Source organism: Adiantum capillus-veneris, chromosome 25, assembly GCF_014529385.1.
Source record: "Adiantum capillus-veneris isolate H3 chromosome 25, ASM1452938v2, whole genome shotgun sequence".
Taxonomy (NCBI): Eukaryota; Viridiplantae; Streptophyta; class Polypodiopsida; order Polypodiales; family Pteridaceae; genus Adiantum; species Adiantum capillus-veneris.
In genome coordinates, this window is record NC_140955.1 from 127124570 (window position 1) to 127131574 (window position 7005).

The following is a 7005-nucleotide window of genomic DNA, read 5'->3' on the forward strand; positions in this document are numbered from 1 at the left end:
AGGACCTCCTCTCTCTCTCTCTCTCTCTCTCTCTCTCTCTCTCTCTCTCTCTCTCTCTCTCTCTCTCATCACACATTCACTAATTGCATATCAAAAGACAAGAATGATAGAATTCACTTTGTTGAAAACTCAAAACAAATATCATTGTTTGCACAAATCAAGGTAAATGTGATAGCACAACAAATGCTACATTATTACAATAGTCTTTTTGCACTCAATAAAGTTTTGAGCTCGTTATCAGCCAGACTAGACTGATGAATGAACATGTTGTTGTTTATGTCCATACACTCTCAAGTAGATATAATACAAGTGTTTGCAAGCCACATAGGTCATTCCTTCCCCTGACCTCCTTTGGAAGTCTCTGCAAGTACAACTAGGACTCCTAGCTACTGTGACTCGATATTTCTCACCAAGTAATTTTGAGTTTGGTGTTACTACAATGAAGACTTCATGCTTACCGATCTTTACCATTTCCACTTGTTTGATGACCATTTCTAGTCCTAAAGCACTGTCGATCCTTTTCGATGCCTCTTCAGAAACACCTGTCCTATACCTGTCCGCACGTCTTTGCCCTTGCACTTCCATAGTTTCTGTTGCGATATGAAACCCCGCTAGCTACAAAGACTTTACGTCCAGCGCTGTTAAGTTCGTGCCCTATGCCACTGGCCACTCAAACGGAGGTCTTGGAGGCCGCATCATAATATATGGACATACATCCCACACATGTTTGACATCATCACTACAAAACCATACCCATGTCTCATTGTTACGCCCCTCCCAGTTGCGTTTCCCCCCAAAACTAGGTGCCGTTGTTCCCTCTTGGCATAAATTCACCTTTTTCTTGCACTTTCCTCCTTTGATTTTTCCTTGGCAAGTGAACTTAGACCGTCACCCCGTCATTCTCCTCATCCATAGAGTGATCTTGGATTACCTGTGATGCATCTCCAAATGACAACTTTCGAGCCTTTCTTTGTCGAGCAACATTTTGAGTTACATACTCTGGCCTGTGTGAACTATTTGCCTCCTTGCCTATAACATTGCCGAATGTCTTGCGTCGCCTTGTCATTGTAACCCGGTCTCCAAAAAACTCTAGCACCTTTGGAAGATTAGTTCCTCCAATTGCATCGTTCACAACTCGGCTACTCTGTGATGGAGTAGGTGTGTGAAATTGTCGTGAAGCTGCCCTATCTCTCATCTTGCTTATGCTTGGTCCGCTTCCTATATACTTACCCTCTGTATATGCCATTCTTTTGTATTGTTGAAGAAGAGTGTTCCCAATATCCAAAACTGTTGCATCGTACAAAGAAATTTTAGGCTTGTGACCTTCACCTGCTAGCCATGAAGCATGACGTGACTCTGAGAGATTTATTCGAGGGACGACCTCGATGCAATAGTCATCTAAAGCCTACAAAAAAAGAAATTAATATATTTCATTGATATCATGAAGGGTCTAATTAAATGGACATCCTACAACCTATTCTATAATAAATTTGAAAACTTACACCAACAATTTCCTTCCTCCAATGAGGGTACCTCACATGCCACCAACTCAACCAGCACTCCATTGGGCCTAGATTCCCATCTGCTTCCACCTTTCCTGTTGCCCACAAAGCTCGAATGAACCGATATTGGGCCTCTGCATCTTCACTGCTATGCGCGCACCGCCCCATTCGACATAGTCGCTTGTGCTCGTCTTGAAATGCATTGAGAACATATTTTGTGGTGTGGATCCCTAGACTTTGTTCCCAATGGAAAAGGCATGATCTCTCCCTACCTTTCATCACCATATCCGGACCTCCATTGAAAATTGTGCGCACCGCATTCTAGTTTGCTTGGGCTTCATCTGCCATAAAGCCAGCAAAATCTGGTGGGGGCACCCCATTGCGCTCTAGCACGTTAATCATTTGTTGCCAAAATATCATCTGTGTTGTAGTGTCCTCTTCTTTCATCTCACATATGGCAATTGTCATTAATTCTTGGACATTGAACATCAATATGTGTCAATATGTGTTTAGTACTCTAGAATTTGTTCTAGAATAGGTTGTAGGATGTATTGAACATAAAATTAAAATAATTAGATTAAAACTTGCCTTGGATCGTAAACATGTGCTGCCATGGTTGTCCATCCTTCTACCTGTCGAACGTGATCAAAGCAAACCAACGCTCTTTTTAGACCTCCATTTCCATTTCTTCGCATTCTATTGACAAGATCTATGCCTGAGCCAGCAGGACCCGGTTGTTGACATCTTGAATACAAAACATCTATCCTCCTCTCTATTAGATTGACCTGGAAAAAGCATTCCGTGGATAAACACAAATGTCAAGTGTCTCTTTAAGTCAATTATCAATGACTCCTCTCCACGAGCACTCGACTCCCCACCAAATTTATGCACCCAATTCTTAATTCTGGGAAGAAGATCATGAAATTTTAGAAATATATAAGACTTAAAGTTTATAAAGTATATTAAAATGCATTTCCCATACCTTTGGCTTTTAACCAGAGGAAATATTTCTTGAAGTAGAACTGAAAACTCTACTTGTCCAAGCGACGTGCATTCACCTAATGAAGGTTGAAGGAGAGATTGTGAAATAAGCTTAACCACCTCCATTTGGATTTTTATCGGCCCAGCTTGGATGCCAAGTGAATCAACGGCCTCAGCCACCAAAGACTTCACCCTTGCAATGGTACTTTTGGATGACCCTAGTTTGACATCATGGTCATGGAAGCCTTGGTGCACAATGGCTCGAGAATAGCGTTTGTCGGTTGGCATTATGTAGTAAACTTGGCAGTCGCAGGTTTTTTGAATAGCAGGCACATGTTGACAATAGAAGCACTTCAAGGTTCCATACTTTTGCAAGTCACCATTTAGCATTGGTCTCTCAATTAGTTTACCTATTATTCCATGCTTACAATTGTGATTTTGACACTCTTCCCTTGTACATGAAAGAAAAGAATAAGGAATACCTGTCCAAGACGGCCGGTTGGGTATTCCTATAGATAACACTTGCGAGCACTTTGCAAACACACATTCAAAATCACCTCCGCAATAGCTTTTTCTTATAGTTGCTGGAAATTTGATGTTTGTGGTTGTTGGTTTTTTCCACACATGACCATCCACTGATTGCTCCATTCCATCCATAGCTGACCTCTCGATATTAGGTTGAGGTGGAAATTCAAACACCATATTTCCATTGTAGCTTGATGGAATTTCTTCCACCCACTCCCATTTCGATGATGCGATCAAGGTCTTTAGCTTCTGAGATCTCATAGTGGGATGTAACGCTAGCTCCACTATGCTAAAGGAATCCCCGATCGATGCCCGGTCCTTCTTGCATCCCTCTTGTAGTGGGGAGTCTAGGTCGATCACCCCATTTTTGGGTGTTTTGTTGGTGGGGTCAAAGTGAAAGTCTTCTTTCTCTTCATCAGAAGAAAGCAACAGTATGTCGGCAAATTGTAGTGTTGTAGTAGCTTTCACAAGGGAATCCAAGAATGCAACATACTCTTTGGAAACTTTAGCATCCAAAACATAAAGAGGAGAGCTATTACCTTTACCTGCATTTTGCAAAGGAAATGTTGATGTTTCACCTTCAACAGATTTTGATAGGGCAAACACATTATAACCAGCTGGTGCATTCATGTCAGCTCCAGATAGAACCAACAAAGATCCTTCCGATGATAGGTGGTGTGGTTTGCCAACCCCCACACCACCCACGTGAACGATGAAATGAGAGCTTTCCATTGTGAGAAAGGAGAGAGAGAGAGAGAGAGAGAGAGAGAGAGAGAGAGAGAGAGAGAGAGAGAGAGAGAGAGAGAGATGGAGGTGGGAGGAATGTGCTGGCAAAGTGAGGGACGGGAGGAGAGGATGAGAAGGGGAGATAGAGGATAGAGTGAGAGAAAGTAGTGAAGGTGCCCTTAGCACAGGATGTAGGCAGAGTGGACAAAGGTATGTGGATGTAGTGAAGGGAGGGACAACTGGAGGGAAAGATGATAGAGAAATGGGGTAGAGTAGATAGAGGATTTTATAGATAGTCAAGAGAGAGAGAGAGAGAGAGGTTGGAGGAGAGAATTGAGGTAGAGTGGATAGAGGTTTGTATAGATAGTTAAGGGAGGGTGAGGTTGGAGTAGAGCTAAGAGAGAGGTTGGAGTAGAAATGAGGGATGGTGAGTGATGCTAAGTAGAGAGGTAGAGGAGTAGAGATGGTGAGTGAAGGTAAGTAGAGAGGTGTAGAAGGAGAGATAACTAAAAGATGGAAAAAAAATGGTAAGTTGTATTGATCCATCTCTTTATATAACTCCTGATACAAGTAAAATGTTAAGAGTAGGGAGGGTGGAGGCTGAAATGGTTAAAAGAAAAAAAAAAGAGGAGTCTGTTCATACCACGTTAAAACTCTGTTCTTCTTCTCTCTCTCTCTCTCTCTCTCTCTCTCTCTCTCTCTCTCTCTCTCTCTCTCTCTCTCTCTCTCTCTCTCTCTCTCTCTCTCTCTCTCTCTCTCTCTCTCTCCGGCAAGCGGTCAACTAAGGTGAACGACCTCCTCGCGATTACTGTCTAATAGTTGCAACAACAGCGTGAAAAGGATTCAGGCACGGCCGTTCACTTGCAGCAACAACGTGAAAAGAATTTAGAATGCGATTGAAGGAGGTTGCGCTCACTAAGGAGGTCCTCCGCCATGCCCGCAACCATGACCAAGTCATTGGCTTGTTCAGGGTCTAATGTGGTCAAGGAAGGTTGTTCACTGGTGCGAAGCTAAGGCGGTTGTGTCGAAGAAGGAAGGGGCTGATGATGAAAGCATCGACACCTTCTCGTGACAGTCTGGTACACTATCGCCTTGAGGTTGGATGGTGTTGGGATTGCCCTAATGAGCTTTTGGTCTGGTGGCTCTCTTGTGCGTCAGCACGGCAGCCACGATGCTCTCTCTCTCTCTCTCTCTCTCTCTCTCTCTCTCTCTCTCTCTCTCTCTCTCTCTCTCTCTCTCTCTCTCTCTCTCTCTCTCTCTCTCTCTCTCTCTCTCTCTCTCTCTCTCTCTCTCGGAGAGCTACCTTATGAGCAGACGTAACAGATATGGCGATAATTTATTTTGTGGTGGTTTTTTATCGGATTTTGTGTTGCAGTCTTTGCAAGTGTTGAGACTATGAGTATGTTGGTCCATCGCATTGGTCTTAGCAAGGAGTGGAGTCCTCTGTGGAGTTTGAAGTATGGTAAGCACAAAAAAGTGACCGTTGGTGTTACACAACCTACCTACATGTGTATATTCGGAAACCTGACAGAGGAGTCATCTTCTTTGTGTGTGGACTATCTGGAGTGTTTGACTGTGAGGTCTTGCCTATGGGGCACCCTCTTTTTAGGGAGGCGTTTGTTCCTATTACTTGATGCATTTCCCTTCCTCATATTCTGAGTTAAGGGTTGTTGATCGTTATGGGGATGCGCATCATGTCATCATGTGCAAGATGGATCCTTGGGGAGCAGGTAACTCCACGGAGGGCGTGGTCTTGATTGTGCTAAGATTATAAGGGCCTTAATAGAATTACAATTAAGCATCAGTATCGGCTACCGTGGATGGATGCCCTCATAGATAGACTCTCAAGTGCAAGGTATTTATCAACCAAAATTGATCTGAGGTCAATACGACCACATTCTTGGGATGTCTTGAAGCTTGTGTCGTGTACTTGGTATGGGTATTACCAATTCTTTGTCCTACCTATTGAGTTTACAACCTCCACTTTCTAGAAGAAAATGATAAATGACTTCTTTCATCCATACCTGGGAAAGTGGATAGTGGTGCTTCTAGATTGCATTCTCAGATAAGCTACCTTGTTAGAGGAGCATTTTTGCAACATCTTGGTCTCTTTTGCATTTTGTGGTGAGAGGTGGTGTATTGAAAGTTACTGAGTACAAGTTTTCTTTTTTGCTACTATTTGAATTTGCAGCAAAGCATGTTCGCCTTTATTGTGTCTGTGTGTGTGTTTTATATGTGTGTCTCTCTCTCCCCTCCCTACAGTATAAAAAGATGAGTAAAGATTGAGAGGACCATTTTATGTTGTTGCTCCAGACAGGTATGGTCCTCCCTTCTTTCCTCCTCCTCCCTCTGTACCACCTCATCCCATCCTCCTACCTCTCTACCCCCTTCCTTCTCACCATCTCCTCCCCTCTTACCTATCCTCTCTCTATCCCTCATCCTCTCCACCTCTCTCCTCTTCCCTCCTCCTGTATCCCTCCCACCAATTTTCTTTCTTCTTCTTGCTATCCCTCATCTCTCCTACTAGTCCTCTATCTCCATCCCTATCCTCTTCGTTGGCCATCCTCCCTCTCCCTCTCCTTTTCTCTCTACCTCTCTCCATCCCCGTCCTCTCCGTCGGCCATCCTCTCTCTCTCTCTCTCTCTCTCTCTCTCTCTCTCTCTCTCTCTCTCTATCTCTCTCTCTCTCTCTCTCTCTCTCTCTCTCTCTCTCTCTCTCTCTATGTTGATGTAAGACTAAAAAACCCACGTTACTTTGTTGAAGGTGTTGCAGTATTGGAGAAAACAAAATCTAGAGGACATTCAACCACATTCAGCTGTACAAGTCAGTCCTTTGAACAAATGCGGAAGCATCTATTTTTTTGAGATTCATTATTCACATGCAATCTAGTATAGTTAATATACAGCTTACCATCTTCATAGCATTTGTGCATTGATGACAATTGATGTTTAGAATGTAGCTATCCATGATCTCTCTCTCTCTCTCTCTCTCTCTCTCTCTCTCTCTCTCTCTCTCTCTCTCTCTCTCTCTCTCTCTCTCTCTCTCTCTCTCTCTCCCCCCCCCCGCAAGGATTTCATCTGTGAAAAATGAAACTTCTTTGAATATCAAGAAGAACATCACAACCTGAGGGAAGTATTGTGTAATAGTATTGATATTTATAGATTTCATTTCAATTTCTTGCGGAAAACGGATGGCTACAAAAAAATTGTCTTTTAGCAAGAATGAGCACGTGGTGCTCTTAAGCAAGGGCAAGGAAGTTGGGAAAGGAATT

General features: G+C 43.2%; 1 pseudogene; it reads right to left on the reverse strand.

Annotated features, from left to right (window-relative positions):
* Positions 1-246: 246 nt before the first annotated feature.
* Positions 247-1195, reverse strand: LOC147425621 (uncharacterized; annotated as a pseudogene).
* Between the last annotated feature and the right edge of the window lie 5810 nt (positions 1196-7005).